Below are 17,079 nucleotides of genomic sequence, written 5' to 3' on the forward strand. Positions count from 1 at the left end.
TTGATCCTTTTCCTTCGCCTCCCATGCCCCATCACCCTCTCACCCCCGCCCTCCCTCACCCACCACATCTAATCTATCAGCAAATTCCCTGGTCATTGCCTCCCAAATGTGTCTACATCCAGCTATTTAGGATTAGGATATCCATCTGCACTTCCATCTCTTGACTGGTTTGCAACAAAACCTCCCAAAGCTTACTCTGTTTCCACTCTTATAGGGATAAGTGGCCCTTAAGTGGCCAGAGAGACCTTAAAACAGAATCAGATCATGACACCTCCCTTTTGAAAACCACCCACAGCCCCCATTGCACTTAGAGCACCATCCACACTCCTGATCACAGCCCCAGGCCCTCCATGAGCTAGCCCCAACTGCCTTTCTGGCGTCATTTTGTTGGATGCTGCCCCTTGCTCACTATGGTCCAACCTTCCTGGCCTCCCCTTTCTCCCCCTCTGCCTGGAACACTCCTGTGTAGCTGCTTCAGCCTCACTCTTCAGGCGCTGGTGTAAACGACACTGCATCAGTCTTGTGACCACCTACCCCACCCTCGTAGCTCTTAGCAAAATCTGTAATAAGCTCATTATTATTTGATTGTCATAGTCTGTATTTCCTTCTAGAAGATAAATTCCATGAATTCAGTTGGTATTACTGCACAGCATATTTGGATCACGCTCTGGGGGACTGGTATAAATTTAAGCAATGCAAAGGTGCTGAAAGACCCTGCTGTCTTGTTTGTCACCAGTGTCTGACATAGTGCCTAGTACCTAGTAGGTGTTCAATTAATATTTTTCAGTGAATGAATGAACTAATGATTCTTGGCTCATCTATTCTGCTCTCAATAGGTATATGTGTTTACGGGCTGGCCTGGTGGCGCAGAGGCTAAGTTCGCACGTTCCGCTTCTCAGCGGCCCGGGGTTCGCTGGTTCGGATACTGGGTGCGGACATGGCACCACTTGGCACACCATGCTGTGGTAGGCGTCCCACATATAAAGTAGAGGAAGATGGGCACGGATGTTAGCTCAGGGCCAGGCTTCCTCAGCAAAAAAGAGGAGGACTGGCAGATGTTAGCTCAGGGCTAATCTTCCTCAGAAAAAAAAAAATTAGATATATGTGTTTATACGTAAAAACTGAAAGCACATTGTTAAAAGCCTGATAGATAACATCTTTTTCCTAGTTAATTTTTAAAAATCAGTTTGGTTTTGTAATCATTTCAAATACAATTTATATTTGTTGTGCAAAATTTTTTAAGTACAGACATGAAAAAATAAGAAAAAATGTCACTCATAATCTCACCTTTCAGATGGGTGACATCCATCTGAAATGATATGAAATGAAATGCTACATTTCATTTACTATTTTGTTTATAATAACAAAATCATTTACTATTTTTTTCCTTGTATCATTTACTATTTTGTTTCCTTGTAGTTTTTGAAATTTTTCTCTACCTTGTAGACATTTCTCAGTATGAAATTTCAGCTGATATTATATTATATTTCCTGGAATCAGGAAAAAAAGAACAATATTCTAACAACTGGCAATAATTTGAGGAAACCTGGAGGACCATTTTGATGCTTTCAGATGATCTTTACTAGCCCATTGGAATAAATAATCACCCTTAAAAGATTTGTAATCAGTTAATCAACAAGACACTACTCCTAGAATCTGGAATTCTGTTTGCACGTATCACAAAAGCTTAGTAACTAGGTCACAAGCCAGAATCACTAGAGTTAAAAATTAGCAGACATTCATTGTGTTCAACCAACGAAAGCTTACTGAGCATCTGCAGTGTCGGCAATGTTCTAGACCCTAGCAACACAGCAGTGACCAAAATTCTACCACCCGAGAGCTTGGTCTAGCTGTATGACAATAGAGAGATGGTAGATAGATAGCAGGAAGGTAGGAAAGTAGATGATAGATTGATAGATAGATAGATGATATATGTAGTGTATTCAATGATGACAAGTGCTTTGGAGAAAAATAGGGCAGGGAAGAATGATGGAGGGGTTGCAATTTTAATTTGTAATTGGGGTTATCAGGAAAGGCCTCACTGAGACCTGAAGGAGGTTAGGGAGCCAGCATAGAGATACCCGGGGGAAGAGTGTTCCAGACAGAGGAAACACTCATTGCAAAGGTTCAGTAGTGGGAGAAAGTCTGATTTGTTCTAGAAAGAGTACAAAGTCAGTGTGGCTAGAGAAGGGAGAAAGAAATAGAAGACCTCGTCACAGAAGTGCCAGCTTATTCAGGGCCTTAGAGGACATTGTAAGGATTATGGCTTTTACAGTCAGTGAAACAGAAAGCTATTGAAGGACTTGGGATTTAAGAATGCTATCACCTTGCTTAATATTTAAAATATTTAAAAGGATTTCTCTGGCTGTTGAGCTAGGAATAGACTGAGGATGAAGGGCAGAAAGAGGAAGAAGAGGCAGGGGGATATAGCAATATTCCAAGAGAGAGAAGAGGTGACTTGGACAAAGGGAGCAGTGCAGGTGGCAGGAAAGACCAGATTCGGGATGTGTTTTGACAGAAGAGCTAACAGTCCTTGTGCAGGACTTAGGAGGGGATCTTGACCATCCCAAAGTCTGAGGCCTGAGCAACCGGAAGGATAGAGTTGCCGTTTACACAGAAGTTTGGAAAGACCACGGGAGCAGTGGGTTTCAGGGGGAATATCAGGACCAAGCAAAAAAAAAAATTGTTTAAACAAACAAACAAAAGTTTAAGGCTCAAAAATGTATCTGAGTGGCCGGCCCAGTGATCTAGTGGTTACGTTCACGCACTCCACTTCAGAAGCCCGGGGGTTCACAGGTTCAGATCCTGGGCACAGACCTACACATAGCTCATCGAGCCATGCTGTGGCAGCATCCCACGTACAAAATAGAGGAAGATTGTCACATTAGCTAAGAGACAATCTTCCTCACCAAAAAAATAAAAGTATAGGAAATAACTGTTTAGCTGTGTTAAAAAAGAGAAAGCAGGAACCAGTGAATAATAAATGAAGCTAAGTGGGAGGCTTAAGTGCTAATACAATTAATAAATAGGATCGGTAGGGTCTGTTCTGATACTGGATGTATTTCCTTTAAACAAGTCTCTAAGCAGCAATCAGAGGGATCCCACACCCCATGCCCCACTGTAGAAGAGTTTCTGAGAAAGGATCAATTCACCCTCAATAAAATACAATTCAACAGGCTTTAAAGCATGTTCAGTAACAAGAAAGTAATCACCGATTTTTCTCTTGAGGAAGTTATTTTCCATCTTCATCAAATATTTCTCCAGATGTCCATAAAAATGAAAGGCAAGAGGACCCAGAATTCTGCAGCAAGTAGTGTCCAGTTGTCCACTGACGGTGGGTGAGAGAAAAGGCCGACGTGAGACCCCCAAAAGGGGCTCCACAGAAGCCGTACGGTGGTGACATTTTGTTAATTCCTTGTCTAATACACAATTATTGGGCAGTCCCCCCTCACTTTTTTGAGAAAACAGCAAATAAACAACTTGTTTACCAGGCACTTGGACATGCTTTCTATCTTCCTAAATGCACGGACGATTTTTACAAATCATAACTGACCCTCAGCACGATATTACTACGCTTCCAACTAACAACCCGCATCTCCACTTGCTTTGTTCGGGAAGGACCTCTCTGACGAATCCCAAACCCCTCTAACGATCTCGCCTCCCAAGTTTCTTCTCACAGAATTTCTGTAAAAAGGAAACACAGAATTACTGAGTCAGGCAAAAATCAACGCGGCCGTTCGTCGCCAAGCGGGCACCTTCTACCAGGCTCCGGCTGGGACGGCAGGGAGCCCGCCGGAGCAGCAGTCCCCAGCCCGAGGTGCGCACTTGAGTCTTGGCAGAACCTTAGATGTGTGTTGGCATCTTGGGAGAGCTTTGTAAACAAATACCCATGCCCCAGGCCCAACACCGGAGATTTTGATTTAATTGCTCTGGGAAAGGGTAAAGAATTTTTTAAAGCTCCCTACATATTGTAACATGTACCAAGGACTGAAACCGCCACACTAGAATTGCAAGGAATTTCAACACCAACAGAAAGAGTGTTTTCTAAATAATAATAGTACTCGGCAATCCAATAGACACACTGGGCCACATTCTCATGGGATAGGAAAATGGTGGTGGGGGGGGGGGTGGAATTGGAAAACGCAGACAATGAGCATATTTAGGTTTAGAAAGATAACCTTTCTATGGCACTGGCAGACCTATCCTTCCCACACATCCCCCCGCAATCCTTTCAGACCAATTTTCTGTTAAATCCCATATAAGTAGTCTGTGCTCCCTGCCAAATTCTGGAAGATGCACGAGGAATCCATCACGACGCAGCAAGTTGCCCAGAACCGCTCCGAGTCTGGGCAGCCAGCTCCTTCCACACGTCGCTGGTAACCCAGAGAACTGGGGAGGAGAGGGGGCTGTTCCTCCAGAAAACAGCAGAAGTTCTCTGGGCAGCATGAGGTATGCCATGGGATGTAATTCAGCAATTCTGTCTTAGAAAACAAAGGTGAGCGGAGCTTCAACAGCGTATGGAAAAGGGAACAATATTGTGCAGCAACAATAACCACAATTTCTCCGTAGCCCCAGCTCACCCACAGGACACTTTTTAGCCATATTACACAACTGCTTGCTTTTAGATTTTTTTTTTTTAATTTTTTCTTTTTCTCCCCAAAGCCCCTGGGTACATAGTTGTGTATTTTAGTTGTGGGTCCCTCTAGTTGTGGCATGTGGGATGCCGCCTCAGCATGGCTTGATGAGCAGTGCCGTGTCCGCACCCAGGATCTGAACCAGTGCCTTCTTCAATGGGAAAATGCCAACCGCCTGGTGCATTTTGGAAAATAGCAACAGCACCCATGAGGAGAGGAGCCGTCAGAACACAGGTCACAGGAGACAGTGGCTGGTGGTGTCACAAGACAAGGAATCACACCCTATTTTTAGCCTTCCTATCTGACTCTGAAGCCAAAAACCGAAGGCCACTTCATCAGAGACTCACACCAAACTGGTGCCCGTTTCTGCACAAACTGCCTGTGGAGAAAGTGTAGTAGCGCGTGTGTAGAGAGGAGCAGCCAATTATTCTAGGCACTGGGGGCACAAAAATACATCCCTGCTCTCTCATTGCCAGTGGAAACTGTACACACGTTCTGTCAGACTTTATCGTCTTTGCTCCCAGCCCCGATTTCCTCGCTGTGCTCCAGTCTCCCTTACGACAGTATAACCATAAACCAGTCTCTCAGGCTAGTGCTCTGAGCTCATTTTTGATTTCTCCCATTCCACTCCTTACTTTTTTTTTAAATTAAAAATTGTATGTATTTAAGGTGTACAACATGATTTCGTATGCATATACATAGTGCAATGATCAGTCAGGTACTTACCATATGATCTCTTCACATAGTTGCCTTTTTTGTGTGTGATGAGAGTACCTGAAACCTACTCTCTTGGCAAATTTCCAGTATTCAATACAATATTATTTCCTACAGTCATCAGGCTGTACATTAGATCTCTAGACTGACTCATCCTACGTAACTACACCTTTGTACCTTTTGACCAAAATCTCTCCATTCTCCCCACCTCCTTGCCCCTGGACACTACCATTCTACTCTTTGCTTTTATACATTTAACTTTTTTTAGATTCCACATATTAGATCATGAAGTTGTTTTCTTTCTGTTTCTGGCTTATTTCGCTTAGCATAATGTCCTCCAGTTTCATTGACGTTGTTGCAATGGCAGGATATCTTTCTTTTTTAAGGCTAAATAATATTCCATTGTATATATACACCACAATTTCTTAATCTATTCATCCGTCAACAGACACTTAAATTATTTCCGCATCTTGGCTATTGTGAAAATGCTGCAATGACCATGAGAGTACAGATAGCTCTTTGAGATACTGATTTCATTTCCTTTGGACGTATACCCAGAAGAGGGATTGCTAGATCCTATGGTACTATGGGTACCATATTTTAATATGGGTACTCTATTTTAATATTTTGAGGAGCCTCCGTACTGTTTTCACATAACGGCTGTACCGATTTACATTCTCACCAACAGTGCACAAGGGTTCCCTTTTCTTCACATCCTCGCCAGCTCTTATCTTTTATTTGTTTGATAGTAGCCATCCTAACAGATATGAAGTGATCTCTCATTGTGGTTTGATTTTCATTTCTCTGAATGATGTTGAGTACTTTTTCATATACTTGTTGGCCATCTGTATGTTTTCTTTGGAAAAATAACTTTTCAGATCCTTCTCATTTTTCTCTCGGGTTGTTTTTTGCTATTGAGTTGTATGAGCTCCTTATATATCTTGGATATTAACCCTTTATCTGATATATGGTTTGCAAGTATTTTCTCCCAATTCTTAGCTCGCCTTCTCATTTTGTTGATTGTTTCCTTTGCTGACCAAAGGCTTTTAGCTTGATGTAGTCCCACTTGTTTACTTTTTGCTTTCGTTGCCTGAGCTTTTGTGTCATATCCAATAAATCATTGCCAAGGCCACCGTCAAGGAGCCTGTTCTCTATGTTTTCTTCTAGAGTTTTAACATTTCAGATCTGATGTTTCAGTCTTTAATCCATTTTGAGTTGATTTTTGTGTATAGTGTAAGATACCAATTTTATTCTTTTGCATGTGGATATCCAGCATCATTTATTGAAGACTATCCTTTCCCCATTGTGTATTCTTAGCACTCTTGTTGAAAATTGTTGAACATATATGTTTTGATTTATTTCTAGGCTCTCTATTCTGTTCCATTGATCTATGTGTCTGTTTTCATGCCAGTGTCATATTATTTTGGCTAAAATAGCTTTGCAATATGATTTAGAATCATGAAATGTGATGCCTCCAACTTTGTTCTACTTTTTAAAGATTGCTTTGGCTATTCTGGGTCTTTTGTGGTTCCACATGAATTTTAGGATTGTTTTTTCTATTTCCGTGAAAAATGCCATTAAAATTTTGATAAAGATTGCACTGAATCCATATATCACTTTGAGTAGCATGGACGTTTTGAACAATATTAATTCTTCTGATCCATAAACATGGGAGATCTTTTCATTTATTTGTATCATCTTCAATTTCTTTCATCAATGTTTTATAGTTTTCGGTGTACAGACATTTCACCTCCTTGGTTAAATTTATTCCTAAATATTTTATTCTTTTTGATGCTATCATAAATGGAATTTTTCTCATGATTTCCTTTTTAGATAGATCACTGTTGATGTAAAGAGATGCAACTAATTTTTGTATGTTGATTTTATATCCTGCAGCTTTACTGAATTTGTTCGTTAGTTCTAACAATGTTTTTGTGGAGTCTTTAGTGTTTTCTACATACAGAATCATGTCAGCTGCCAACAGAGATAATTTTAGTTCTTTCTTTTGAATTTGGATACTTTTTATTTGTTTTTCTTATCTGATTGCTTTGGCTGGTACTTCCAAGACTTTGTTGAGTAGAAGTTGTGAGAGTGAGCATCCTTGCCTTGCACGGGATCTTAGAGGAAATGTTTTTAGAGTTTTTTTTTTGTTGATTATGATGTTATCTGTGGCCTTCTCATGGGCTTTATCATAATGAAGAAGTTTCCTTTTATGTCTATTTTGTTGACAGTGTTTATCTCAAATGGATGCTGAACTTTGTCAAAGGTTTTTTTGTGCATCTATTGAGACACATGGTTTTCATCTTTCATTCTGTTAATGTGGCGTCTCACACTGATTGATTTCCACATATTAAACTAAACTTGCATCCCAGGGATAAATACTGCTTGATCACGGTGTATAATCTTTTTGATGATCTTGTTGAATTCAGTTTGCTAGTACTTTATTGAGTGTTTTTGCATCTCTGTTAATCAGAGATATTGGCCTGTGGTTTTATTTTCTTGTGATGTCTCTGTCTGGCTTTGATATCAGGGTGATGCTGGCCTCATAAAATGAATTTCAAAGTATTCCCTCTACTTGTTTTCTTTAGAAAAGTATAAAAAGGATTGGTATTAGTTCTTCTTTGAATGTTGGGTAGAATTCAGCCATGAAGCCACCTGTCCTGGCCTTTCTTTGTTAGGAGGCTTTTGATTCCTACTTCAATCTCCTTATTTGTTATTGGTCTCTTCAGCACAACTCTAATGGGATCAGCCCTGTGCTCAAATGGATTTGTGGCTCCCATTGGCTTTATGGCAAAATCTGAATTTCTTAGCTTGACATTCAGGATCCAGATGATGCATCCTCAAACTACTTTTCATATCTGTTCTTCCACTGCGTTGCTGCATTCCCACTTCTGAAAGCCAGTCTGCACAGGACAGCTAGCAATAACTTAACTGTATGTTGAAGTGTTGCAACATACACAAATACAATTATCTACCCAACATGCAGCCTTCCAAAATGGCCCCTGGGCCAGGCCCCGTGGCCAAGTGGTTAGGTTCACGCACTCCACTTCAGTGGCCCAGGGTTCCACGGGTTCAGATCCTGGGTGCAGACATGGCACTGCTCATCAAACCATGCTAAGGTGACATCCCACACAGCAGAACTAGAAGGACCTACAAGTAGAATATACAACTATATACTGGGGGGCTTTGGGGAAAAGGAAAAAAAAAACGGAGGAAGATTGGCAACAGGTGTTAGTTCAGGGCCAACCTTTAAAAATAAACAAATAAAAATAAAATAAAATGGCCCCAACGACCCCAGCCTCCTGGTAGTCAGCCCTTTGTGTAGTCCCCACCTCTTTGAGTATGGGCTGGAACTATTAATTTGCTTCTAACAAATAGAGGGCAGAAAATTTATGGAATTCCCTTCCAAGATGGGGTTATGAAAGACTGTGACTTCCAGCTTGCTCTTTCTCTCTCTTTTTCCCTCTTGCTTGCTTGATCTGATGAAGCAAAGCCATGTTGCAAGATGCTCTATGGAGAGCCCCATGTGGCAGGAGACCAGAGGAGGCCTCAGGCCAAAAGCTCATGAGAAACTGAAGCCTCAGTCCAATAGCCTGCTAGGAAATGATCCTGCCAACAACCATGGGGCTGAGCTAGGAAGGAAATCCTTTCCAGGTGAGCCCTGAGGTGATTGCAGTCTTATGAGAGACCCAGACCAAGAAGACCCAGCTAAGTTTCAGTTGTATTTCTGACCCGCAGAAACTGTAAGGTAATAAAGGTTGTTTGTCTTAAGCACCTAAGTTTTGGGATCATTTATTATGTGGCAATAGGTAATTAATACAATCACCTTTGCTGAGCACATAATCTTTTGAAAAACAATTTGATGTTATAATAAATAACATTTCTTCCCATTTCTATTTTCTCTTTGAAAGTGAAAGCTAAAAAGAAGACCTATTCCACTGACAAAGAGCTGCTGAGAGATTCCTGTGTGCGAGGCTCGACAAGGTATTGGAGGAGGAGAACAAAGTGAAGAGGAGTGGATGCCTGCTCTCAGTGCATGTGTAGACTGAATAGAGAGATCATACTAGAAAGCATAACCACAGAGTAAAGAGATTTCAAAGGGGCACGTGAGAGGATGCTGAAGGCATTTACAGTCCATTGGGGCCCTGAGGAAAAAACACTTAAGTTGGTAGCAAATGAATGCTACAAGGCAAAGGAGAGACCTGTAGGAATGCAGAGGAGGGCGGATGAGTTCCAGGTAAGATAATCAGGAAACGCTTCTGGAGGGAAGTGCATTTGACATGAACCTCAATTATCAGTGAGAATTTTGCCATAAAGCATTGAGGGAGAGGCATGATTTGGGAAGAAATAGTTTAAGAAAACCAGAGAGGCCAGAACATATATAGAGAAAATAATAAGTAGTTAAATAGACATAAACTAAATGTATCCTCAACTCAGCTTGTCCTGAACTGGATCCCCAGACTTCCACAATCACTCCAACACCATTTGCAATGAATGAGGGTGAGTGTGAGAGAGGAGGCCCACTCATTTCTAGGGCCACTCCCAAGCCTTGGAAGAGCCCATGCAAGTGAAGCTCCAGCTTCATGGTGTGTCTGCCTCTGGGAACAGTCAAAGGAGTCTCTTTCCTGAATTTTTTCTCTGAGTCCAGGTTTGTGAGCAGGCTGAACAGGGCAAGCTACAGGTCTTGTCCTCAAAGCAACTTCTATATGTAGAGAGATTATGGAGGTTTCTCCTATTCAGACAATTTGATAAGTCTAATAATAAAGCAGGTTTACAGAATAGGTATTATGTTTGATATTGCCCAGAATTGCTGTGAGGATAAAATTAAAGGGTCTGTTAGAAAGCACTTTGCAAACTCTAATGCACCTAACACATTGTAAATTACATGAAAATTATGAATTCTAATACAAGAAGCTGGTAAGTAGAGATGTTCAATGCTTGTGAAAGGTAACGTTGTGACTATCAGAGGTGGGACTCAAACCCAGGAACCCCCATACTAGGGATGCCCATTTCAGAGTCAGCCAGAAGACAGGCTCTGGGTTCAAAACTCAGCTCGAGGGGCCAGCCCCGTGGCATAGTGGTTAAGGTCGTGTGCTCTGCTTCAGTGGCCTAGGGTTTGTAGGTTTGGACCTACACACCGCTCATCAAGCCATGCTGTGCCAGCATCCCACATACAAAACAGAGGAAGAATGGCACAGATATTAGCTCAGTGACAATCTTCCCCAAGCGAAAAGAGGAAGATTGGCAACAGATGTTAGCTCAGGACCAATCTTCCTCACCAAAAAAACAAAAAACCTCAGCTAAATCACTTACTAACTGTGTTGCTTGGATAAGTTCCTTCATTTCTCTGAGTCTCTGCTTCCTCGCTCATAAAACAGGAATTATAAAATCCACTTCATGGCATCATTGAGAGGATCAAAGATATAACATATGTAAATGCTCAGCACAGTGCCTGGCCCATAGCAAATGCTCAGTAAATGGAAGTTATGATGATGACTGTTACCATTTTGTGCCATTTTCCTTGAATGAGACAACACCCAATTCTAGTGGCTTGTTGGTCATGATTGCTCACCAACAAAAGGCAGGATCCGTCTTCAACATCTCCCCACTCCCCTTTCCAAGCGCTTCTTCCCCAGATTTCACCTGCTGGGCTGGAATCTCATGTTCACATAGGCTTGGGGTACTATCCCGAGCATCCTGGCCTTCTCCCTCCTTTTCCTTCTCAGGCTCGACTGTGTCACATTCCTTCTGGACTCTGCACTCTCCTTTCCAAAGCAACAGCTAATTACCTGACAGACTAATCTACTAAAGCGTTGATTGCTAAAATCAGAGAGTGCACTACTCCCCCCGCCCCCAACAAGATATCTTCCTCTCAACAGGAGACCCGGAGGCACACAGGCTGTGTGCTAAACCATAGGGGTGGCCCTGCTTCCTACAGATCTGGCTCTATAACTCCACATCTGAAAGTCTACAGAACACAGAGAACCAGGAGGTCGGATCAGCTTTTGCATAATTTTGAGGGAGAGTGAGCAGTAAAGTTGATTTCCCATAGCCTGATCTGAAAGAATATTTTAAAAATCCCTGCCTGGCAAGGAAAAAAGATTGTGGCAAGAGAAAAAATGGATTCCTGAAAGAGACATAGACAAACCAACACATTAGGTAGATGTGAAGGCAGAGCAAATTTCTCTCTTTAAAGATAAGTACGAAAATGCAATATACAACCAGGTCCATCTGGCAAGAAGAGAACAAAGGTCAGGAAAGGCAGCCACCCAAGACATGCCCTGACGGGTGTGAAATGCCCCAGCCACGGGCTTAGAGCCCTGTCCCCTGCCCGCCACCCCTACCCTGCTCTGAGGGTTTGGACTCCCCTCTCAGCTCCTTTGTTTTGCTACCAAAAAGGTTTACCCAATAACATCATGATCGTGCTACACTCTTTAAAAATAGTCTTTGTTTTTCTGAAGGTATTACATTAAAGAATATTTTCTCATTTATAGTAATGTATGTGCCTAAATACAGATAAGTCATATTTAGTTTTAAGGAATGTATATTTGTAGAATATGGAAAAGAATAAGAAAAAAAAAGCCATCCATAATCTCTTTCTCAAAGGTTAATTGCCGAAGAATTTTTGATATGTAGTTTTTCTTTCTGACTTCTTCTCTTAGATAAATGGATAGATTGATAGATACACATAGATAGAATTATTAGGTCCACAAGTTACATATTTTGAGGGCCCTTACTATAAACTGCAAATTTCTTTCCATCAAGTTTATGGCAATTTATCATCCTACCAGAAGATACAAAATGTCACACTCTCACATGCAATGACTGTTATTTTTAAAAGAAGAAAATAGAGGGAAACGTATTTTTAAATCAAGGCAGTTTGTGGCTTCACAGCCAAATCACTTCAGTAGCCATTTCCCCTGAGTAAGTCATAAAGTAAATATTATAATAGCACCAAGTGCAACAAACAGAGTACTGATGTTGCAAGGAGGTGCTAAGCGATCTTTTGTAATCAACTCTTCAGACAGTGAATCCGTTAGGATTCCAGAAGGAACTAGACTGGGCTCTAGAATGGAGAGCTGAAGAGTGTTTGATAAGTGAATGTTTACAGAAGAGCGGGGCAGAGTCAGGATTTGCAGGAGGACAATGAGACAGCATGACGGAGCTGCACCACCCCAGGCCTAACGCGGAGGGAAAGGGAGCAGGACCAAAAGCTGAAGAGTGGAGGATGCCCAGCAGTAGATGCAGCCCAACAGGTGGGAGCCAGGAGAAGGATACCCTAACTTCACTCTCTAGTCCTGCCTACTAATGTCTTCCATTGAACGAGGACAGCTCGAGTCCAGAGGGCAGGACTAGGGAACCTGGTTACTATGCACTGAATGTTGCATAGTAACATTCAACATCCTCAGTATAATGGTACTAGGAGGTGGGATCTTTGGGAGGTACCTAGTTTTAGATGAGGTCATGAGAGTGGAGCCCCCATGATGAGATTAGTGCCCTTAAAAGAAGAGGAAGAAACCAGAGTCCTTTCTCTCCATGTAAGGACACAGCAAGAAGGCAGCCATCTGCAAGCCAGGAAGAACCCTCACCAGAAACAGACGTGGCTGGCACTTGATCTTGAACTTCCCAGCCTCCAGAACTGAGAAATAAATATCTGCGGTATTTTGTTATAGCACCCGGAGCAGACTGAGACACTGGTAGATAAAGTCATACAATACAGTTCAGCCTCCCATGTCACAGAGGAGGGTGGAAAAAGGCAGAGAGTGGATCTGCAGGGGCAAATCCAGGCCATCCAGCACAGACAGCTAACAAGAGATATACAGGGTTTGCAGCATGGCAACAGTATATGCTTCACAAACCAGCACTGGAAATAATCCATCAAGTGTTATTGTTTTCTACGGAATTCTCAAGCAGCAAGAATATTACAATGTAATCATTTCCCTTTACTTCAGTAATTTAAAGAGTAAAAATCTTGAAGCTTTTTCTTCTCAAGAGACCAGAGTTTATTTGTGGGTTCAATAACATCTTTGCAAAATAGAAGAAACATTAACTATATTTTTATATTACCTAGGCAAAAGAAGGCATTCTAATAAGCAATTGAGTAAAAAACATTACTGTGATGGAATTTATTTTTCCAGAGAAATGCAGGAAATAGTCATGAATGTTTCATTAAAACTCTTCCTAATCATAAATGTATATCCATGTCTTAACAAGTACAAGTTTTTAGCAGAGCAACTCTTCAAGCCAGCAAGCAACTCTGTAAAATTGTCTTCAATTCCTCACAAATGACTCAGGAGTCCCACTGAGGCTTTATCACACATTATATAGTAAATCCATGAGTCTACTAACCAGGAGACATGGAAAACCATAGCAACCAGGAGCAAGACTGGAGAGGCGCCTGTGGTTGAAGGACACAACTGGGAGGGATACGCGGCCTTCCCGAGCTCAGAAGCCGGCTCCCTCCCGGCCCACTCGCTGGGACTGGACCCTGCCTTAGCCACTGCTCTCTCCTCTCAGACTCAGTAAGGAACCTGCAGCTAGAAAGGGCTTCAAGAGTTTAACTGGTCTAGTCTCCTGCTTGTAGATAAATTATTATCGTTTTATACGTGAAAAATATGAGACCCAGAGACTTTAAGTGGCTTGGCCAAGATCACAGGACTAATACAAAGAGAAAGCCCTGGAACTCAAGTCTGATCTTCCTAGCCCAATGCTTTTACTGACTTTAACTTTTTCATGGTCTGGTTCTATAAATGGGATGAGGGAAAAGGGAACCCAAATTCCCCATACGTCTCTGACAGAAATAAACATACTGTTATGGCCATTGTAAATAGCGTACTGAAATTGAAAATAAGCTATAAAATTGCACTCACTGATAAAGATATTTCATAGCAAATTTTTCCTTCAGAAAATATCACGAAATATATCACGTGTTGGTTTCTGTCAGCACGGCCAACACAGACCCAGGATTTTTGTTCTTTCCAAGTCCTAATAATTTTTGGAGAATTTGTTTGTTTAGTTCATGATAAATATTTTAAGAACATGAGAGTGGATATGCATTGAATGATGTTAATTAAGCAGACGAAAATCACATACCCATGAAGACGTACAAGCCCGGGGGTCCTCTACTTAGAGCTAATGGAAGCAGGACTGACATAAGCTCACAGCCACTTGGCCCTCCACCGCCTCCTCCAACGTCAGGGCAATCTCACTAGAGACAGACAGAATTCGCATCTTTTTCCATGGTCTTTCCTGAGTTTACCTCACTCCACCCTAGCTCTGCATGTTCTGGGACATTAAACGATGTGTGTCAAGGACCATCCCTGCTAGCTGTCAGGGGTTTCCTTCTTTTTGAACATCAGTACAGATTTCCCAGGCCTCACGCCTCCAGAGGCTGAGTCAGTGTCCTGGGATGCAGCCCAGGCATCAGTGTGTTATGAAAGCTCCCCGGGTGATTCTGATAATCAAATCACAGATGCCCGGGCTCTGTCCCAGAACAACTGGCCCAGAATCTCCAGGGCTCAAGGCCTGAGAGATCTGTGTTGTGGAAAAGCTGCCCTGGCATGATTCTGATGCATACCGAAAAATGAGAAACGCTCTCCTCAGCTGACAGGCATAAATCTATCCACACCACCAGGGGATACGTTGGAGCAACAGTCTCTGTTAAATGAACATGCGAATACAGGCAGACTCCAGCCATGCCCATCGTTAACCTCTCATTGGCTTTCCAATTTGGATAAATGCTAAATTTGCTCTTTAGGGCAGCTGTTGAGTGTGTTTAAGTGTACCATGGAGATTGCACGCACAACTCTGATGCATCTCTTATTATTTTTTCATATATTCACAAATCAACTTTATGAACACTAGGCTCATACCAAATAATAAAAATGCACATTAAACAAGAACACAAACCAAGTAACTGCCTCAATTTGAAAAAGTGTTTAATTTTACTGACTCTTTTCTTTTCTCTCTCTTTTCACATGTTAAAATAAATCTGAATCTACTTATAAAATGTTGGGCTGAATTAAGTGAAACATGAAAGAAATAACACATATCATTAAAAGTTTCTAAGTTAAAATAACCTCAGAGACAGACTCCAAGATCCGTCTAAGACGAGAGCAATCTGGCATTTGAAGAAACACTTTACCAGAGAATGAGGAACCAAACACGACATCCTAGAACTTCCTAGTTCAAAATGTCAATACCAAAGCACTGAGTTGGTACAAATTGAGAGCACGTGGGTCCTGATAAGCAAAATCTGTTTCAAACAAAACAAACCACCGCAAGATTTCGCACTTCACTGAGTAACTGCCGCATGTTGGTGTACTTAAATACTTTTTCTTTTTCCTCTACAGATTCATCCTCTCTGCTCTGTGCAAGCCCTAACAGTGAGCTACAAAAATGTCATAAATTACAGAGTGCAAAGAGCGTCAAATCCTGTATGCACAAGGAGGCCCAAAGTGGTAATCGTGTATTTCTCAGTTTTAAATACGCAGAAAAACATGCTTCTTGCCCACAAAGTAAAATGATGACAATTGCAAAAACATCTCAGTAGGGCTGATCCCTGGTCTCTGCTGCCAGTGAAAAGAGGTGAGACAATAAGACAGGAGTAAGAAAGAAGAGTGGCTAACTAAACCATCATTCTATTAATGGAAAGTCCAAATACAAAGGGAAAGCAGCATCATATTTACTCCAACTAAAATTAGATCAAATCCTTCTCGTCCCGCATGTCAGTACAGGGAACTGCCTCTCAAAGAACCAAAATAGAATGGTTGACACGTTAACAAACTAATACAGAAGCTGATTTTTGCTGCAGAAACTCGAAGACAGAACCAGTGTTATTCACTATCCCCACGGGGTGACCCAGGCTTGGAGTAGAGGGCCCACCCCATCCTCTCAGATGCTGTAATCATATTGCTGCTCCTCATTAAAGATCAAGCTATTTAAAAGGCCATCAAGTCCAGACAGGTCTCGTAGGATGTCCCCGATTGGTCCCGCAGTTGACAAGCCATGGTGAAGCCACATTAACCACAGCTACTTCTCAGCAAGCTGAAGTCAGAGAAAATAATGGATTAGGAATATAATGACACTTCAGTAATAATGGAAAAGTATACATAAACCAATAGTTTCTAACTCTCCCAACCTTGAGCCTTTTTTAACACCCCTAAAAAGCAGTAAATGACTGATTTGCATTTCACACCTTCTCCTTTTTTTTGCTCCGTCTCATTGTTTGCCAGTAGAATAATACTCCAATTGTGACTGACAAGAAAGAGAGAGAAGAGCAAAATGATTTTATAATATTTCTGCCATATAATTATCCACTGAATATTCAAGAGTTGTTTGGAGAGATGAGACCGCTGCCCAGTTTTCTGCTGCTATCGACATTCTGAGTCTTGGAGGACACCCCAAGTTCACATGCCTGAAACCTCACTTACCAGTGATCATCCAAGAACACCTCCCCCTTGCGGACTCCCTAGTCAGTCAATGTTGCCGTCATTCTACCATTAAACCCTTGGAGTCACCCTTGACTCCTTCTTATCCTGGTCTCAAGTCACAGCTGGTCCCAAGTGATTTCAGCTCTTGCTTCAGAGCCTCTCATAATGTTCTTTTCTTTTGATTCCATTGTTTGGGCTGAGAGTTAAAGAAGGAGCAGAAATTTTCCAAGCAAACATGTTTGGATGGCATTGTGAGAAACAGAATAGTCTGCATCCAGACGTAGGTGTGTGAGAGCATG

The 17,079-nt window shown here is 41.8% G+C and overlaps 1 protein-coding gene across 2 annotated transcripts in view; it reads right to left on the minus strand.

Annotated features, from left to right (window-relative positions):
* SLC35F4 (solute carrier family 35 member F4) overlaps positions 1 to 17,079 on the minus strand; it is a 247,297-nt gene that overhangs the window by 204,465 nt on the left and 25,753 nt on the right. The window lies entirely within an intron of this gene.

The sequence above is a fragment of the Equus przewalskii genome, chromosome 25 (genome assembly GCF_037783145.1).
Source record: "Equus przewalskii isolate Varuska chromosome 25, EquPr2, whole genome shotgun sequence".
NCBI lineage: Eukaryota > Metazoa > Chordata > Mammalia > Perissodactyla > Equidae > Equus > Equus przewalskii.